Source organism: Clytia hemisphaerica, unplaced genomic scaffold (genome assembly GCF_902728285.1).
Source record: "Clytia hemisphaerica strain Z4C2 unplaced genomic scaffold, Clytia hemisphaerica genome assembly, whole genome shotgun sequence".
NCBI lineage: Eukaryota > Metazoa > Cnidaria > Hydrozoa > Leptothecata > Clytiidae > Clytia > Clytia hemisphaerica.
The window spans coordinates 11,431-32,591 of NW_027104381.1; the positions used below are offsets into that span (position 1 = coordinate 11,431).

The 21,161-nt window shown below is 33.8% G+C and overlaps 2 long non-coding RNA genes across 3 annotated transcripts; one reads left to right on the forward strand and one right to left on the reverse strand.

The window, feature by feature from the left end:
- Positions 1–135: 135 nt before the first annotated feature.
- LOC136819184 (uncharacterized) lies at positions 136–2,299 on the reverse strand. Of its 2 annotated transcripts, XR_010848402.1 has the most exons (4): positions 2,233–2,299; positions 697–758; positions 408–502; positions 136–209 (listed from the first exon to the last, which is right to left on the reverse strand). It is a non-coding gene; the product is annotated as an uncharacterized lncRNA (long non-coding RNA). The 2 variants fall into 2 exon arrangements; XR_010848401.1 differs by having other exon boundaries at positions 697–2,286.
- Positions 2,300–5,188: 2,889 nt separating this feature from the next.
- On the forward strand, positions 5,189–20,175 carry LOC136819186 (uncharacterized). Its single transcript, XR_010848403.1, has 3 exons — positions 5,189–5,332; positions 18,628–19,725; positions 20,057–20,175. It is a non-coding gene; the product is annotated as an uncharacterized lncRNA (long non-coding RNA).
- Positions 20,176–21,161: the final 986 nt, after the last annotated feature.

Genomic DNA, 21,161 nt, shown 5'->3' on the forward strand with positions numbered 1-21,161 from the left:
TACAAAAAACAGACAAATAATGCATGTTTTAAATTTATCTAGGTTCAAGTTAGAAAAGCGTGGATGTGATTGTAGCTGTGTTAAATCATCGCGTAAAAAAGTTGTCCAGTTGTTTTGAGAAATTGAAAAAAAATTACCTTCGCAATCAATTGGCCCAGGAGAATGTTGGTTCGCCTTTGAGTTGCCAACATCTCATTCAGCAGTTTGTTCTGAAAAAAGTCACAAAAAAGTGGGAAAGGTTAAGTAGAAATATTGTGGAATGCAAAAAAGGTAATAAAATAAGACTTCTTCGAATTGGATAAAATTCAATGTCGTTTAAAAAAAAGATTTCTTTTGGTTGTGGCTTGAAAAACTTTCTGAGTTTTTGGCGTTCGTCAAGATTTCGAAAAAGATGATAGTCCACCAACTTTGTTAGTTCGTTATTCCATTCGTAGTATTGCATTCATCCATTTTGAGTTCCATATTGACTGATCAATTCACCCAAGCATCGTCAAAGGAGCTCCTATAAAAAAATTAATAAGTTTGATTACCATCTACTTGGAAAATAAAATGGCTATCCAAATCATATAAAAACTTTCTTTAAAGACTTAAACAGTAAAAGAAATAGACATCAAATTAAACATTGGAAAGAAAAACAGCAATTTTCTCGAAAGGAATAAAAAATTTTATTGTGAAAAGACAAAAATTAAAAACTACTTTTTAGGAATTACAGCTCTAATTCCGAGCCAGCAAAGTGAATGTACCATCCAATTGAAGTGCTGAAAATGTGTAAAAAAAATTATAAGTCACTTTAGAAAGCAAAGTCTTTCAACATCAGACAGTGCAAAAAACTTTATAATGGTAGAAATAGCCCAACACCTATATACATCAATTGACCTTCTTCAAAATGATCTATCTTCAAACCCCCATGCCATTTCTCAAGTTTTGTCATAAGATGTATTTGCAAAAAAAGAAGACCAATAAAACATGAAAATATTTATTGAATTAACAGTTTCAAAATATTCATTTGTCTACAAATTCATTTGTTGTAAACTCATAAACTAGCCATATGTAAAAGTTTTTTATGAAAGCAGGTCTCAAGTTTCATCCAAAGATGCCACATACACAACAAATGTGTAGACCCCGAGAACAATTAAAACTTACACGTATCCGACTAAGCGGTTTAAAATCAATTCTTTATTCCACAAATTCATTTGTGGTAAACTCACAAACTAGCCATACGTAAAGTTTTTTATGAAAGCAGGTCTCAAGTTTCATCAAAAGATGCCACATACACAACAAATGTGTAGACCCCGAGAACAATTAAAACTTACACGTATCTGGCTAAGCGGTTCAAAATCAATTCTTTATTCCACAAATTCATTTGTCGTAAACTCATAAACTAGCCATACGTAAAATTTTTTATGAAAGCGGGTTTCAAGTTTCATCAAAAGATGCCACATATATACACAACAAATGTGTAGACCCAGAGAACAATTAAAACTTACACGTATCTGACTAAGCGGTTTAAAATCAATTCTTTATTCCACAAATTCATTTGTCGTTAACTCACAAACTAGCCATACGTAAAGTTTTTTATGAAAGCGGGTCTCAAGTTTCATCCAAAGATGCCACATACACAACAAATGTGTAGACCCCGAGAACAATTAAAACTTACACGTATCTGGCTAAGCGGTTCAAAATCAATTCTTTATTCCACAAATTCATTTGTCGTAAACTCATAAACTAGCCATACACGTAAAGTTTTTTATGAAAGCGGGTCTCAAGTTTCATCAAAAGATGCCACATACACAACAAATGTGTAGACCCCGAGAACAATTAAAACTTACACGTATCTGACTAAGTGGTTTAAAATCAATTCTTTATTCCACAAATTCATTTGTCGTAAACCCTAAAATACTAGCCATCATCATCTGACTTATAAACAATGAAAATTACATTTTTACTCAAAAATTTATTCACTTGAAACCCAAGCTTTATTGTTTAAAGAAACCCGTTGAAAGAAATTTTTGTTTTTTCAGCTCAACTTGTACCCTGTGTGTTGAAAGCGAGCTAAAATCAATGTATAGAAAATAAACTTCAGAAAAATAAATCACAAAAGACAGGACACCAGTATTTTCTATATAGACCAAGACGTTTCTACTGTATTAAAATATTACTTCAAAGAAATAGGATTAAACAGAACATGGACAAAGAGAATTGCTCTAAACAGACAAAAAACTTGTACTTAACTGTGTGATTCTTCCCTTCATTTCAAGAGATATGCATCAACCATCGCCATCTTGTTTGCCGCCAAGCCAGAAAATGAAAGGGAAACTGGGACGAGTTTTGGAATCTTGATAACGGGCGGTATTATGCAGTCGGTATAAGCGCCCTCGATCGACACCCTTTTAATTTTTCTCAAAAATTTCTAAGTCTGCTGAGGAGCTCAAGCAAGTCGTACGGCAAATTGATAAAGCGCGCCGTGTAAACCGGGTTCTCGACCAACTTTTATAATTCTTTTACCTTTTTACAACATTGATTATAATTGATTGTAATTATTAATCCGTGTATATAAACCTTCGTTTGTCAAAATAAAAAAGTTTCCAATAGTTTCCAAAAATTTCCTTTTGAAACTTCAAGTGTAAGATTTCCCTATGTTGGAAATTATAGGAAACTCGTTGTAAAAATTTCGAAATCTGGAAACTAGTTGAAATGTGAAAGTTTCGTAAATTGGAAACTAGTTCCCCAGTGTTTTGCTGCAATGGGGGTTTTCCACGTGAATTTTTCAAGTATCCAGTCGTATAATTTTTTAACCAGAATCAAGAAAATCTTCACAGAAACTTTGAAAGATATTCAAAGAAACTTTGAAAGATCTTTACAGAAACTTTCAAAGATCATTAAAGATTCTGTAAAAGATCTTTAAAGATTCTTAGAAATTAAATCATATTCCGAATCTTATAAAGAATATAAAAGTTTCTTTAAAGATCTTTTTAAGATAAAGATCTTTAAAGAAACATGAAAGAATCTTAAAAAGATCTTTAAAGAATCTTTAGCTTTAATGATCTTTGAAGATCATTAAAGTTCTTGAAAGATCTTTGAAAGATTTTTGACCAGGGTTTCAGTCAGACGGAGACGCCATACTGTTTTCAGAGGAATTTTTCGATATCTCTACATGAACTAGCAGTAAGTTTTATGTTCTTTGAATATGCTGTTAGGGGTTTTTGGACCAATATAATTTGATTTCATAAAGATCACAAACAAGCGAGGGGTCCCTTTAAGTTGTTCATGTGTATCGCTATCCCAAAATTTATTTCTCTCGTTCAGCAACATTTAACCGGCGTTTACGACGACGGGAACCGTCTAGGATTGTACTAACCCAAAAAATGAAATGTTCTTTAATTTTTTCTCTTGTCTCCCGAATAGACGGGGGGGGGGGTCCGAACAAACAGGGGGGTAAGAAGATTTTCTAAATTCTAATAAGCGGTGGGGGGGGGTGAAATAAGAGGGGGGGGTAATTTGAAGACAGAATTTTGGTATCAAGTATCAAATGAACGTTATAGGATCCGGTGAACTTAAATAAGACCTTCAATAAGCCCTCAGCAGGGTTTCTTTGTTCATTTTTCCATTTTTCTCAAAAAAGTACAGCACCCTAAATTATGATCGAAAGGTTTTTAGTGACGGTATTTTGAGTTTATTTTGTACGGTATTCCGATAAATTTCGTTAATTCGATATTGCCTCCTTATATTGAGCGGCAGCCCCTCCAGCAAGCAAAAAAATTTTTGATGATTTAAATGTAGACAAACTACAGATATCTCGAGTTTTTCCCTGTACGATGAAGAAAAACCTTTGCTGGGAACAGGGAATTTCTATGGTGATGGTAAAGATGGAATTTCCCACTTCGTCTAATCTGATTGGTCGAGACGTGATCACGTGGTGATTTCCCCTAACGACCAAGATTAAAAATATTACTTCACCTACTTTAATTGTTTTATGAAAACAAAAGAAGCATTCGTTAAGAGATTTTAAATAGAGCGAACTTTGAAGCTTTGCGTTAGTTGATGAGAAGAGAGGTTCTTGTTGTTGTAAAAAACAGAGTTTACTTTTTCGATTATTGCATCTATAGATTGAATGTAGAGATTTTCTTGCTTGTACAGTGCGTTGGACCCTGTCCATTTGTGTAATCGATGGAGTCGCCGTTTTGGTCTATATTTGGTCAATTACTGGATTACTAGAAGTTAAGGTTGGCTCCAAATGAAGAAATGCGGGCTGAAATTGAAGAAATATGGGATGAAATTGAAGAACTTAGAAATGAAGGTTAGTAAAATTTAAGACATCTTAAGTCGGAACTCTCAAATACACGAATTTCCTATTAGCAGATTCATATAAAAAAGTCACGCAGAAATGCCAATTAAAGCTCTGATTGGCTGAAAATTGCACACATGAACGTCCTTTTCTATTTTTAGTTCAGTTCTATTTGCCAAGTGCTCTTCCTTTTATCAGTGCGCATTCTTCTTTGAAGACAAATAACTGATTGTGAGATAGCTTTGCAAAGTGTAGCCTGATTAAAACTAGTCATAGCTTTCACTAAATGCCCACGCAGAAGTATGACCATCATTCTTTCAAAATAAACAAAAATCGTCTAATTCTGATAAATCTACAAGTCAGAATCCTCATTTTAATGATGACCTACGTTTTGGGGGCCGTCTCCGTTTTGGGGGCCATATACTGTATCATGGATTAAGTGAATCTTTTTCTTTTTTAGATTCTCATGATGAGTCGTTACCTTAGGCTGCCCACATCCCCTCTGATAAGTTTTGATATAGGGGATGCGAATCAGGCTCACAAAACCGTTCCGAACTTAGCAAAAAATCTGCTAACCAAAAAAAGAGTTGAATGATAGAGAACTTTGATTGACAGTTTGTCGTCTTTTGTTATCTTGAAAGTTTTGTTTGCTAATTCAATTAATTTCGATAGCTATTCGGTAATTTTCTCGGAAGCGATATCAGAGCCTGATTCGCATCCCCTATATCAAAACTAATTTGGGGATGCATGCAGCATATCGTTACCTATGCAACAAGTGTGTACTTCGAGATCAGTTCATCGCCGATACTATGAACCTGAATTATATTTTATTGAGACAAATTCGATAAAGAATAAATCTGTTGAAGATTTAAAGGACAAATCTGTTAAAGATTTCAGCTTTCGTCGTAAAGAAAAACGAAAAGTAACAAACAGAAAATCTGTAGATAGGTATAAAGAAAATGGCTGAAACGTGGCTGGATAAAATATATCTGCATGGACATGTCTATTTGGAAATGGCTGAAAGTCATATGCTACAGGGTTTTATAGGTAAGGGGACTCTTTTTGTTGGACCTACACCTCGGAGGTTCTTTAACCCTTAAAAGCACCTAATTAAAAAAAAAAAATAGCTAGTTCAAACTTTAAAGGCCCACTGTGTGGACCTGACTGAATGATAGAAAGGTGCCCGGTGGTAAAACTTCAAATCAGTTCGCTAGAAGACAGAATAAAGTAAAGCAGGGCTAAATTTGGAGGTTCTCGGATCACTTGTTCACCAAAAATGGTCAAAAAACGGTCAACATCTCAAAATAACGGATTTTTGTCAAAATTCTGCATTTTTTTTTACTTTTTGGCTTAAAATCTCGCTGGGAAGACTCACCTTTGAATCTTTTTTTGCTAACCCTGAAGCTCGATTTATTTCCTACTAGTTAGACCAAAAATATTTTTTTTCTGGCCCTAAACATTAGATTTTCTTGTTTGAAATTTTCTCTTTTGGAATTTTCAGTGGAAATGATCATTTCTCGCAATTGGCTTAATATTTTTCTCTGATTTTTTCCACAATGATGTTAAGTGGTAATGTTTGAAATGTGACGGAGCCAAATTTTCGAAAAAATATTTTTTAAGGAATCTTTGGGCCAAAAATTAGCTAAAAATTAGGTTTTTTTGAAATTTGTGTGAGATTGCTTCACTAGTTTTTTCAAATTATTAGCATGCCAGAAGAAGCCTTTTTTTCAGGAAAAATCTTTGCCTTAAAAGTCGGATGTAATAATTTGGGAAAATTCCCTTTTGTCATTTTCGGGGAAAAGAGCATTTTTCGCGTTTAGGTTTGTATTTTTTTAACCTTTTAGCCTACATTTTTGTACGGTTGTGGTAATTTTTCTATTTTCTTTTATTACATTTGCCTTCAGCATGTAGCTTTGTAGATTTTCCTATATGTTCTTTTGAGGAGAACTGAGTGATAGATGACGGCCTTCTGTACCCTGAGTATCAGAGGTTAGGTTTTCAAAGAAAGTAGTAACCTCTGAAGACAAATATTAGAAATTTTATCGCGCATGTGTCAATCTAATCATTGTAGAAAAAATCAAAGATGAAGAGCAAATATTACCATATTAATGTCTAGCAGACTGTATCAGTATGCAGTTTACTATTTACGAATTCCCCAGAAACCTCCAAGTGTTGTTGAAATGAGTTTATTTCGAAAGAAATCTTTTACATGATCCCCAAATGTATAACAGTAATTACTAAACTTTTAATTATGGAAATGTCACTTTAATTGAATCGAAACAAGACGACTAGAAGTCGAAAATTTCGCTTTAAATAAGACGAAGAAGAAAAGAACATTGAAATCCTTGGAGAACAATGGGCTCACAATTAAAACTTGACGAGGAATGCGGAAAATTAATAAGATAAACCTATTTTGAGTGAGTTTAGAACGAAAGGCAAGGTAAAATTTTACATCATTTCTGGTCGAAAATATCCAATATTTTGAACTTGAAAAGACAAGATTCGAGATTCCAAGCAATTCGTAGAAAAGTTTTCTTTCATTCTGGCCGAAAATGTGCTTTCGTTTTTTAATGAACAGGGGAAATACAGGTTGGTACAGGGGCAAAAACTTGAGTTTGGATTTCATGAATCTAAAAATTATATTTCCAAGTATTCGTAATTCCAAAAGTTCGATAGTACATAGCTCATAGAAAATAGCTAGCAATTTACAAATTTACAAGTATTGTGCAAATTTGGCTTTTTTTCACATCCGGTGGATTTCCGGCTTCCAAAATAATAAAAATTAGTTTTCAGTGTTTCGTTTACATAAATGTCACATTTCGAGTAATCAAACCATACAAAGTGTACATACCAAAACGTTTTTTTATCCAACAGGAACAAATCACCAGACATTTCGAAAATTGAGGTCAAGTCAGGATACGTCGAAGAAGTCACAGTGGAATCATGGAAATCGCGATAAGAATTGTTATTTTTGTATTATCAATGGTCGGTTGGTGGCTGAGCGCGACAGTTGATTTGCTATAGAAATGCTGAAAATCATAAAATTTTATGTTTCCAATGAGCAAATACAGCATATTGTGGAAATCGGATGAAACGATGATATGGTACAATGACTTTAAGCGCATATTTTGCAGTATCGATGTTGGCGATTGTATCGAATGTTGGTGATTGTAATGAAAATTTTCGAAACCATTCGACTCTTTGTTAATAAAGACTGAAAATGACGACGATTTAGGATATTTTGAGATTCAATGAATTCAAGCTGCATTAGGATAAGCGATTACATCAATTCCAAAATAGAAATATATATCCACTTATACCACTATTCAACGTTTCAATAATTATCCTTATAATATCAACCAAAATGCATACATATATAGATGAATCAATTCACTTGCAATGTACTTCCATATTTTTTCATTCCATATTTTTCCATATCGTCTATTTTTTAACTCTGTGACAGTCTTTTTGATTTTTGAGTAGGCAAATGAATAACAAAAAGAGTACAAGAAAATAATAAAACAATTAACAAAAGCCTATTAAAAAATGGTAGAAATATTACTTTGTTCTGAATAAAATAATTTCAAAAAATCTAATAATTATGAAAAACAGAAGAAAAATGATAAATATAAAAAATAGGAATAAATAATATAAAAAATAGGAATAAATAATACAATAAATAAAATGATACATTAAATGCCATACCCATAGGTATGTAAGTTTCCTGACGAGATAGTAATCAAAAATGAATTAATGAAAGGCATCTTTAAACTAATTGTCCTTTGTCTATAGATTTTTTCTACCATAGACCATCCATAAAAGACACTCACACATATTTGACCCATTTCTCAGACCCTCCCCAACTTCATCTGCAAATGTCAAACTCAACAGAGCCCTCCTTTTGGTTAATGCAGAAATGTCTTTTAAGAATAGTCTTTAAACGTCAGAAAACTTACATAAGAATGGACGGGGTGGTGGGATGACCTTAATTGCATATTTCCAACAGAGTTAAGCTTCAATCCTTAATTACAAAGTTAATTTTATCCAGAATCAAACATGTACTGATATCATATTAACAGATTTTCGATAACATCATTGCTTTAAAGAGTATTCCTGGTTTACTCAGTCTATCACAAAAAATTTCCTTTGATCAATTCAAACTGTTCATAAAGAAGCACCTATGACAACATAAGCAAATGTATCTTTTGACCACTCAAAACTAATCATCAGAAAGTTGAGATCATCCACCACCCCAGTTTCCAACCCCCCCCCTCGTCCCGCCGGGAATCGCCTCTGACGGGTATTCTAAGCTAGCAAAGTCAGCGATAATTTGATTCCATCATGATCGGATAAGTTCACACATTTACGAATAACTTCAATACCATACTCGTGCACCAATTCCTTATGTGTCCAAATTTGATCAAGCATTTTCCCATCGATATGTGTTGGAAAGTTCGGAACTAAATCATAATCTTGGAGAATGTCAGCCAACAATTGATCATGCTCCATTTCAAAGCCGTCCATGTTGAAGTCTCCTAAAATGATATCAATTGTGTATCTTTCAATAAATTGAGCAAGATTGTAACAGAACACATCACGTTGAATTCTTGAACTTTTATAGAGAACCAAAACACAAAATCCCTTTTCAGTAAATTCAGCTTTTCTAAATTTTACAAGAGAAAAGCATGATGAATGATCATACTCATCAATGTCAATAAAAGAAGGAGAATGACAGACAGTAACACTGTTGAATTTATGCTGGTCAATATTATGACTAAGAATATAATAAGGAAGTTTTTCATGAATACTTTGTTTGTCTTCCTCAGAATGCTCATAACTCATCTGTGTCTCTGTCAGACATAACAAATCATTTTCATACAAAAATCTGTCCTTTTGAATATCAACTGCATGTCGTTTTAAAGATCTTACATTCAATAGGCAAACATTTAAATTAGAACTGCACCTCATAATATCTGCAACTCTTTCAACTTTGTTCTGACGCAATCGTGTGTATTCTTCACTAACTTTATCACTACAGACAAAAGCACTACGTCGATATTGACCAGTAAAGTACAAACCATTTAAATTTTTCACTCTGCTCATTGCAACATACATTTGACCAGCATTGAACTTTCTTTGCCTTGCAAGGTCAAAACTAACGACTACTGAATCCAAAGTCAATCCTTGAACTTTGTGCACTGTACAAGCATAAGCTAGCTTAAGAGGAAATTGTGTCCGAGAAATGATAGGTGAAGTGTATGGGTTTTTTTTGTCAAAGGGAAAATTTACCTCACTCTTTTCAATGGGAACAGTTTCAGTGGCCTTAGCATATTGGTCTTTACTTTGAGCTTTTATTCCAGCCGTCTTATCGTCTAGTTTAACATAAATTAGCTCTACTTTATTGTTTCTGAATTTTACCTCAGTGACGGTTCCAAGTTGACCATTGATCAACCTATCCTCTATATCAATATTACTAATTAGCATTACTCTTGCACATATTTTCAAATCAAATAGAACTGATAAGCCACCTGTATCGTTAAGTGGCAGGTTTTTAACCTTGGTGATTTGAGATTCAGTAAAATCCCTTGGATAAACGTCCATAGCTTCTACATTTATTGTTTCCGAGGGCAGAGTATCTAATCTTTGAATATTGTGAAGATGGACTGAAGCATTTTCTGCAAACAAATGCAATGATTCTATTGGATAATCAGGGTGTTCTCGTGTTATCAGTCTAGATTTAATCATACTTTCATCATTACTATTCAATTCACCTACTCTTACATTGTTCAAGAGATCAATGAAGTCAGAGTCATCCTTTTGACGCATAATCTCATCTAATTCAGCTAGTTTGAATAGGTGCCATAATTTGAATGCACCAATAATAGGTCCCTCAGTTGAAAATACTGGACTTTGAAAAATTGGAGGTAATTGAAAGAGGTCTCCACAAACAATGATACTTTTCCCTGCAAATGGTGTGTTGTCATTTACACCAAAAATTTCACATAATCTTGTATGGATGTTCAAAAGCTGTTGCGACGAAATCATAGATATTTCATCAATTATTATCAACTTTACGTGATGTAATTTATTTCTAATGGCAGTCCTTTGTTTGTCAGCCATATTTCTGAATTTTCCAACTGGAATACTCAATCCTGTGTGTACTGTGGTGCCAGATATATTGATAGCTGCTATACCAGTTGGGGCCAATTTAATAATACGTGGCTTTTCTAGCTCATCACTTTTATATGCTAGGACTTTTGACAAACAATTGTAAATACATTTAATTAAGTGAGATTTTCCTACGCCCGCACCACCTGTTAAAAATATTCTCAATGGTTCTAGTAGTACAGGATTATTGGACTTGGAATTTTGCACATACATTTTTCCCCAATTTAGTACTATATCAAAAATATCTCTTTGCTTAGAATTTAAAGATCTTATATGGGTATTGATTTGGTCATCAGTTTGCAAGCTATGAACTGTTTGAGTAAATGGTGCAAAATTTTGTTCAATATCATGACTTTCATCATCATTTTCACTGTCTGATGAGTTGCTCATTAGGTCTTGTACTTCATCATTTTCTTGTTGAGCAAAGGCATCTTGATTATGCATAAGGTCATTGCGATAGTTTTGAAGTACTAAATCAACAAGATGACCATCAGGTTCAAAAATTTGCTTGTTCTCGTTAACAACTGCATTGACTTCATCTAAATTGAGCTTCAACACATACGAGCCATCAAGTTTCAAATCATTCTCTTCTGATCTAAATGGGTAAAACAACATTAGAATATGGTGGGAAAATTTTTCTGGATGTTTGTTTTTGTTAGGAGTGTAGTACCTCAAAACTTTTGGAACTTTACGAAGCTTAAGTTTTTCCTTACTGTTGAGTAATTTGGCTGATTTTGGAAGTGTTTGGGGTTCTTGATGATTCACTGCACTTGTTGAATCATCTAGTACAGTAGGCTGCCAATCATTTTCATCATTTGTATTTTTTTTTGTGTCTAATGTATAGTTTGCACAGAATGTGGCATAACACATAGTATTGAATTGCCCTGTGTTTGGGCGGTCAATATATCTGTTTAACATATTTCGTTTGAAAAGATCATCAGAATCCTCAGGCAATTCCTCAATTTCTTCTTTTGACTTGAAAATTCTGTACCTTTGATCAGGTAAGTTAGTGTTAACGAATGAAATAGCAGGAAAGCATTTTCTAAGCCACAGTTCAGGCATTGTTAAGTAAACTGCTTCCTGGATTGAGCATTCTCTATTAGAGTTGTAAACTTTGGCAATTTTAGACATTTTCTCAAACTGACTGTCATTTGAATCTTTGGCCTGTTTTAATGCTTCTTGCATTGCAGTTGAACACTTATCTTCACTTTTTGAAAAATAGGCACACATGTATGTAACTGCCTTGTATGCATTAAACACTGGTTGGATATCGATATTGGCCTCCCATGCTAGGAGGCCTTCTGCAAAATAATTGTTGACAAAACAAGAATATGGGTCACGTTTTAGAAACAAATGCTGATCTTTGTCTGGTGAGATTGATAAGTAATATTCATACGTTTCATAATTTAACCCTAAAGAATTCAAAATTGTATCAATAGATCCAATTTCAATATACTCAGGCTTATCAGGATCCAAAATGTTTCTCTTTTTAGGATGCAAATTTGTATCTATAAATTCTTGAACAGTTTGTATCACATTATTTCTAGCAACTAAAATATCATGTTTTTCAGTTTCAGGTAACCCTTCGGGAAGCGGTTCAGACAAAATAGTACGCTTGCAAAAAAGTTTTCCAAATTGAAATCGGCATTCATTTTTGCGATATTTACTACACGTTCTTGAATGGGAGTGTATTTGATATTTAGTGACTAAATTCCATAACTCAGGACTTTCTTCTCTATCAGGAACATTAGCAGAAATAACACTATCTATGTGTTCAATATACTTTTCTTTTCCGTCTTCAAGTTTTGGGACATCTTTTGCCCAAAGCAAACAATGATCATGTGGACTACCCCTGAAAGTAAATTCTACTCTGAGAGCATAGTATGTAATTTTTCCAAGTTGGCCATCCATTATTATCTCTTTGAAAAACAACTCTTTTCTATATTGATATTGACGCACAAGCACAATAGGATTGCTATTAAGTAGGGCACATCTAGATTGGTAATCAAGAAGTTCATGATCAGTATCAGCATCCCCGCTTAATTGTCTGATAATGGTAACAAATTCCTCCCACCGTAAATCTGCACAAGAGAGAGTCATAAAGTATGTTGGGACACCAAGTTGTTTAACCATTGCAAGAACATCAGATAACATATGTTGCCAGTATGCAGGGGTTCCTTTTATAGTACTCATAAACTTGTATGCATTATCAGATGCTACGCAATTTTGAATTGTATCATTAAAATTATTTGCTAATAGTCCCGCGGTCAAGTTGGAATTTGAAATTCTCATTGCGATATTGATTTTACTTCTAAGATTAAGCTGTAGTAATGTTTTGTGAGCAAAAAAAATGTAATCTGAATCCGAAGCAAACTTTTGAGTGTAATTTAAAAGACGCTGATTAAAGTACTTTGTTGGCGACAATTTTATATCTCGCTCTACGTTATATCCAAATTTCCCAGTAGGAAAAAGATGAGGATGGGCTAACTCTTCACAAAATTCATCTTGAGTTAATGAATTGGGGGTTTGACCTTCACCCGGAGCTAAAATTGCATTTTCATCATCTAAAATAATGTTTGGCACTTCTGATACAATGACTGTTTCACATGTTGGTGTCCGATACGCACTGAGTGGATCATCAGAATCAAATTCATTCTCTAATTGCTCTTCAAAAGGCTTGATTAAGGTAACTGTTGTATCATCAACAAATCTTATATCATTGGAAGAAGCGTTTGATATGGAATCATTATTTGATAAAACCCTTTCAACATATTCATCATTATTCATTTGGTCAATTATTGACATATCAATATTTATATCATGATACAAAGGATTATTATTCACTAAAAAGTCCAAAGTTTCAAAAACTTTTTGTCGTCTTACTTGCTGCGAAATAACAGGGTTTTTGTAGCATATTTTTCTTTTTAATTCAACATTTATTACACCACTACTATCACTTCCTCTAGGAAGTACTTTACATACACCTGGTGTTTCAATAGGAACATTGCATATTGCACCTTGCAATTTGGGGAATTCACCTTTACGCATGATCATGACTTTAGAAAATAAAATTCTTTGAGCTACTAAAATTCTTTCCAGTTTTCGTATATCATTTAGATTATCTGGGAGATCAAAAATTTGAAGCTTGTTAGTAACAGACTGGCATGGGATTTCTCCCTTCATTAATTTTCTATGACAGGTTGTGCATACGTAGAAATTACCATCAAACGAGGTTACAGGATTAAAATTTTCTATTTCTTCAAAGTTGATCAATGAGAACTTTTGTTCATCAAAACCAAACACAGATTTTTTAAACATACAGCGGTTACACATTACACAGATGTAGGAAGGGCCCTCTTGTTTTTTCTGTTTAAAGTTTTCAACTCTTTTCCCTGGTTTGTTTTTTTTGTCTTTGTAAGCCTTGCGTCTCTTTTCTTTTTCCTGTTCATGTTTTTCTGACCCTTTATTTTGTTGATATGATAAACGTTTCTTTTCTGTTCTTTCTTTATGTTTTTCAGACCCTTTCATTTGTTGCCATGAAAGACGTTTTTTTTCTTTTTCTTGTTCATGTTTTTCAGAACCTTTATTTTGTTTGCGGAATTGTCTCTTAACTTTATTTTTCTTTTCATGCTTTTCAGTACCTTTTATTTGTTCATATGATCTTTTGTGTGAAGCATTTTTTTGACGGCGTGATACTTCCCTCAAAATAACATTTTTAGTATTTTCTACTTCTTGAAAGGCAGTTTTCAGATATATAATGTTAAATAAATTTGCGTTGTATTCAGATCTTATGTGCTGCTTGATTTCATTTACATGGTGAAATTCCAAAAGTACTGACTTGCCAACATCTCCAGGAACTTGACGTCCTGTTGAGTCTCTACTGTGTGAATCAAAAAGAAAATATTTTTTGTTGTAGTGCATCACACCTAAACAATTACCAGAAATTACTAAAACTGCACCAGAGTGCTGCATAAGGATTTCTTCACTGATAAAATTTACTGAAATATTATCTCCGGTCACAAAGTAACCTTCAAAAATATTGAAATCTAGTGTACAAGTACTATTTCCTATTTCAATTGTTTTTGAAAACTCTTCAATATAAGGGGACTGCCCAGTGATGCCAAGTTTTTTGAAATTCAGATCACCTTGATGTAAAACGTAATCCAAATCATGAGTCTTCCACAATGATAATTTTCTAAGTTGCGCATAACAAATAGCAAAAAAACAATTTGACGAACATTGTATGCCTGCAGTCTCACCAAACCTTTCCAAATTTCCCTGATGAAAAGACCCTTGCACACTTTTAATTTCTACAGTGTTTGGACCTGGATTGAGTTCTATATCTCCTGATAATAAAAGTGTGTAATTAACTTTAAGAAAAGTAAGATTTGGATCTCCTAAATTATGCGTCACATTGGGATATCTAACAAATATACCATTTTTTGAAAGATGCAAAAAATCCAGTGGTGTTTCATAAAACGTTATCTCGTATGATTTTGGAATTGCAAAAAAAAGGATTGTTAAAAGTGCTACAAAGCGAACTGGTCTCAATAGTTTAGAAAAAGCATCATTGGAAAGTTCTGAACCAATAACAATAGATTTAGAAATACCTTTAACATTTCTCTGAGCTGTAAAAGCAAAACATCCTATACGTGAACGATATGACTCAATGGATATCATTTTTACACTTTAAAAATTAGCACTACAAAATTATTATGAACTTATATACAGCAATTAGATATTTGTAAGAGCTGACAGCGCAGCTTTGGTTTGTAAGAGCTGACAGCGCAGCTTTGAGTTGACTTGTAAGAGCTGACAGCGCAGCTTTGGTTTGTAATCGAGCTGACAATGCAGCTTTGGTTTGTAAGAGCTGACAATGCAGCTTGTACGGTCGCAGGCACAGGATGACAACCTGCCCTGGCCACGGGGTGCCTCAATCAGATTCAGTGGCCCGTAGTGCATAAATCTGAAGGGCGAAAAAAAAGCTGCCTCAATCAGATTCAGATAAATCTGAAGGGCAAAAATAAAAAAAAACAACTTCTAAAACAGAACCAGTCCAATAATTAAACTGGATGGATCTGAGAAGCAAAATATAGCTAAAACACAGAAAATAACCTCACAGCTATGAATGCTATTTTCCTACAGACAAAAAGATACAAAGTACTTACAGTACAACTTGGACTTCTCTTCGGGCTTCTTCAGACAGTTAGAAACCAGTTAAAACTGCTTTTACCTTTGCTTTCTATCGCTTTTAAGGCGCCGTTCTTACAATATTATTTTCACATAATGGCGCCCCATATTAAAAAATCACTAAATATTTAAGAGAGTTAGTCCACCGATACTTTACAATTACAAAATATTTAAGAGAGTTAGTCCACCGATACTTTACTTTCGATTTCGCAAAAAAATTTTCCGACCCGCGACCCACGAACGCTGATCGTAATACTTTCGCTAAGCGAAATTAATTGCCCCCGCAGGAGCGTAGCGACGAGGAGGCTCTCATAGTTTCACGCATAGATATTGGACTGGAATCTCAAAATTTTGCGAATTGTTTTGTTGTTGTTGTTGTTGTTGTCGCGTAAGCATTTCCGTAGTTAGTCTCTTCCGTAAATGTTCGGTTTTTTTCCGGGACGGTAGTATATATTTTCATATTACGTTATATGGTATTATCATTATTACATATTACAATTTTAGCTTTGATTTAGCTTTGAAAAGCTGAAGCGAGTGTTATAAATGCAAATCAAAACAGTGTATGATATAACACGAATTACAATATTACTTATGCAAATCAAAACAAACAAAATGGCAGACTGGTTATGATGATGATGAGCTGATTCATTGACTAGAAAAAGTGTTTTGTATGTCAAATTTTGTTTCTTGTCTTTGAAACTGAATACTAACTACTGTAATTTAGTGAGACGTTCACTTCAGCAATGATTTCAATTCTTTTTCCAGAATCTTTAAAGAAATTTGCTTAAGTTTTCAAATGTACATTTGATATTTTTGTTCAAACTCTAATTTATTTTTGTCTATCATTTTATTGATAACTACCTTTATTGTTTATAGGGCTTCTTGAGCTTTAAATACCATCATATGGTCGTAACTCGAGAAAGTCCTTCTTAACTTAGTAAAACAACCGCCAAAATACAAAAAAGATGAATGTACATATATGTAAAGTTGAATCCAAACGTGGTTGACTTTTTCTGTTGGTCTTCAAAATAATTTACCTCACTTAGAGTGTTTTTACGTCTTTTCAGTGCGGTAAATCTTTTTGAAAAACCTGAAAAAAGTTTGCTTACTCGTTAAACTTTACATGCGCACGTTAAAGTTTTTCATGCAGTTGTGATAGCCTAAATAACTTACGCTCCAGTGGTTTGGTGAAATAGCTCCAAATTCTGGCTTTCTAACTTAGGAGAGACCTTCCCGAAGGCATTTAACGGTGGTTAGACTAGGTACACAGACAGTCATACAGAAACACCATAAAGGGAAAGTATATCGCTAGCTATAAACTCAAAAAGTCTAGCTTCCTGAAGGCACGTCTCTTCATTGTATGCGCTGCGATCAGCTTGGAGAAAAGATTGCATCATGAAAAAGGACTATGCACTTGAAAAGAAATTTAGGCGCATTTAACTTTTCTCGACTGTACGTCTGAATAAACCACAATGGCATTCCTTTACTTTTCTTTTGACAAAAAACATAGAAGATTTTGCCTGAGAAGTGCAATCACAGCGTACGCTAGTGGAGCCCGGGCCTTAACTAGGATAAGTGAGTTTCTATTTCACCCAACTTAAGATGGCGCAGAACTTTTTGATAAATTTTATACGCAGTATCCTCTTGACTATTGTTTATTAGGCAAAGTAGCAATAGAGAATTGTTGAAATATAGCAGCCAATGAAAAAAACAAGCTATTTCTGACTGGTTACCTTGTTGATTTATTCACCACTATATATTTTGCCTACAATCTAAGATGTCTGCGACATTACCAGAAAAGGTCTATTTAGTGAATAATCTCATGGTTGATTGAAATTCGATTGACGTTTTTGCTTACGTTAATTTGTAATTTCCCGCGAACTTGTAATTTCCCTCCTAGCTTTTGTAATTTCCCTCTTAGATTTTGTAATTTCCCGCAAAAGTGAAATTTTCATCGTTTGGAAATTCTTCACCTTTTTCGACTTTCTTACTAACTTCAAAGGCTTAAGTAAATGGAATACTATCCAATTAAAACTCGATTCGCGTTTCTATGACTTTTTTGAGACCTCTTTTTTAAATTTCAGATTGATTTCCAGTGTTAAATTGACGTCTTTCAGAATTGTTAGAATTTCAATCCAAACCATGAGATTAACCAGGAATCCCATGCTTATTTTCGTGAAATTCTGGATAAATTACCCTCGGTCAAATTTCGAAATGTTTTAAATTTCCCTCGTTGCACTCGGGAAATTTCAAAAAATTTCAAAATTGACCTCGGGAAATTTATCCCGAATTTCCCTTATAACCATGAGATTACTAGTACTAATAATCATGACATATATCGTTATAAGAAAGAAACCAGGAGAAAAAACAAACAAACAGGAGATGTGAAAATCAGTAAGATAATGATACCATAACTTTTTAAATATATTTTTGAGAGGCTTTTCCAGCTTTTCCTTAAATTTTATTAAGTTATCAAGCTGCATGAATTCTTCAAGTATGTATTTTTTTATAATGGAATATAATTTTTTTTTTCAAGCAAACGCCTCAATCAATCAATAAAATAATCAGGAAGATTATTTTTTAATGTTTAATATTTAAAGCATTAAAGCTTTATAAGTGCATGACATGATCTTTATGTGGGGGCATTTAGTGAAAGCTATGACTAGTAATAGACAGACTTTATGTTATGATTCTCTATCACTGACTCTTTTTACAAAGCATTGATGACTTTTTGTAAGTTGTGTTTTCAACGACGGGAATAAAAATATCGACTATGACGCTCATCCAAGATCTTGGATGGTCGTCATGGTTACTTTTGTCTTCGCTGATTGCGCGATGAATAGAATCTCGATTCGTCGGCACAGCGTAAATATATGATTTTGAGCTGTGCTTTTCACGGTAGGCCTTCTGTAGTTGTAAATTTTCCGTATGGTCTAAACTTTGAACAACAGTCTCATTCCTATTTTATTACCTTCTTTTTTCAGCATCAACAATACATGAAGAAATCATTATGAATTCATTTGTCTATTTGCGACCAACAATGCAGGATAAGCGCAACATTATCATCAACAAATCAGTGTTTTTTTTCATCATATTAATAATGGAGCTAATGCTACATCAAGCGTTTTTATTACAGTTCCTTGCAATGTCAATGAATCGTGGAAGAGCTTGGTCAAAAATGTCGCCGCCCTCTCGAAATATAGCAAATGAGTATATATTGAGTATTACTGTGCTGCCACGATCCTGAAAATGCAACAATATGGCGGAAATCAACGAAAATTCTAACAAGGAAATTCAACAAAATTATGGATATTGCACACCCAATAACTGTTTAACAAACACCATCATAGCAGATAACGACACCTTACAATGTAGGAGATGTGATAGACTTGTCCATTATGCTTGCAATATAAAAGCCGGCGCTTTGAATGTGGAAATTGTGTTACAATAACGCCACTCTTACTTGAGAGAATTAAAACAAGCAGACAAAAAGCTCGCAGTAACATTACAACGAAGGAAGCAGATAAAGATGAACTGAAACAACAAATGGGTTTCGATGTGACGATAATCAAGGTAGAACGCATAGGAGCTCGTAAAGATGAAATGTATATAGCAGACAAAAAGCTCGCAGTAACATTACAACGAAGGAAGCAGATAAAGATGAACTGAAACAACAAATGGGTTTCGATGTGACGATAATCAAGGTAGAACGCATAGGAGCTCGTAAAGATGAAATGTATATAGCAGACAAAAAGCTCGCAGTAACATTACAACGAAGGAAGCAGATAAAGATGAACTGAAACAACAATGGGTTTCATGACTGTAAGAAGAGTGGGTTAGAGGCCCAGGTGCCTAACTGTAAAACTCTATAACAGAATTGACAAACGAATGGAATGATAAGATCTATAAATTGTAAAGATGTAACATTGTTTCATAGAGGTCAATAGACCTGAAAAATACACTTCTATAAATAAATAAATAAATTGAAGAAAACGAGGAATAAAGTGACATCGAGAGAAATTAAAAGCAGCGTATCATCTTCCAACGTAAACTTCCATTCAAAATGGATAGTTACAATACTCGTAAGTTTACATTTTACTTTTAGAAGACTTTCTGAGTCTCTGAGAACTAGCTCAAAACGTAATACAGGTGCCATTTTTTGGCCAATCTTACAGTCAGAGCAATTTGATTTTTTATTACTATGTTTTTCTTGTTACTTTCTCTACAATCTATAAGGTTCTCTAACTATTTAACGTTCACCGTTTTAACAAATTCAACAATTAAATTGTTCTCTACCAACTTCTGCAACGCAGTGAACTGTCCCAGCACTATTTTTTTAACTACCTATGGCCTCTATGGTTCTCCTTTACTGATCTATAAAACAATCTTGTTTGAATTCTTTTCTTTCCACAGCTGGCGGCCTAGTATCGGAAGATGAACATCAACAACAATCCGACGACGACTTATTATTATTAAATTATGATAATGGTAATATTTTAAATTATGACTTAACTCAAGAATCGAATTCTAACGGACTAGATTTGGTTAATTATGTAAACAACGAATATGAAGAAAATCATGCTCCCGACTTTTCGAATTTGCAGCCAATTTTGGAAGGGGAAGACCCCTTTATACAAGTCGACAATGAAAGTTCTCCAACCACGCTTGAACCAAATTTTGGTAATGAAATAAAGAGCAATTCTGCATACTGGATGAATTTAAATAACAGTACACAATATTCGTCTGACAACTTTAATGATAAATTTTTCGGAGGAGGTATACATAACTTTTTGATCCTCGATTTTAATTTTCCGTTCACAATTAAAATTTCAACTTCAAGTTTTAAATATCTAGTAGTTTTTTCAATGTTTTTTTGTCGATACTATACCCTATTAGGAGCATATAATATTAAAAATTTGCCCTACGAAGTGACACAATTCATTACCTCGATCGCTGGTCTTGATATTTTAATTTTTCCGATTCAACCAAGAAATTTTCAAGTAATTGTAATTGTAGAGCTGAAAAATTCTACAACCCATTCTCTACTGATCCGGTAGAGGTTTTTTTCTCCATCTAGTAATGGTGTAAACAACAGACTGAAACATTCCCATGTTTTTTGTGGCAGGGGATTTGAAATTCAAGTTGTGAATGAAATAAATATTTTTCAGTGAGGGTTTCGTTATTTGATTGTTTTCAGCGGGGACAAAAATTAGAGTACAATTTTCCACTGGGGATGAGATTTTGGTCCAAGTGGGAGGGGTCATCCCACCGGGTCTGTAAGGAGGGGGCGTTAGTTTCAAACATATTTATGCTATATCGAATCATTTTCTAGAATTATTTCAATCATGCGATGTTCCTAAGAAACAACCAGTAGAGCAAGAAGGTAATACATCACCTCATCATAAGATTGATACCGGCTCACACGATTTCCAACATCATTCAAATGTCATGGACCAAAATCAGCCTATTTTCGGCGGAGGTTCTCAAATTTACCTATTAAAGTCTGTCCAGATATAAT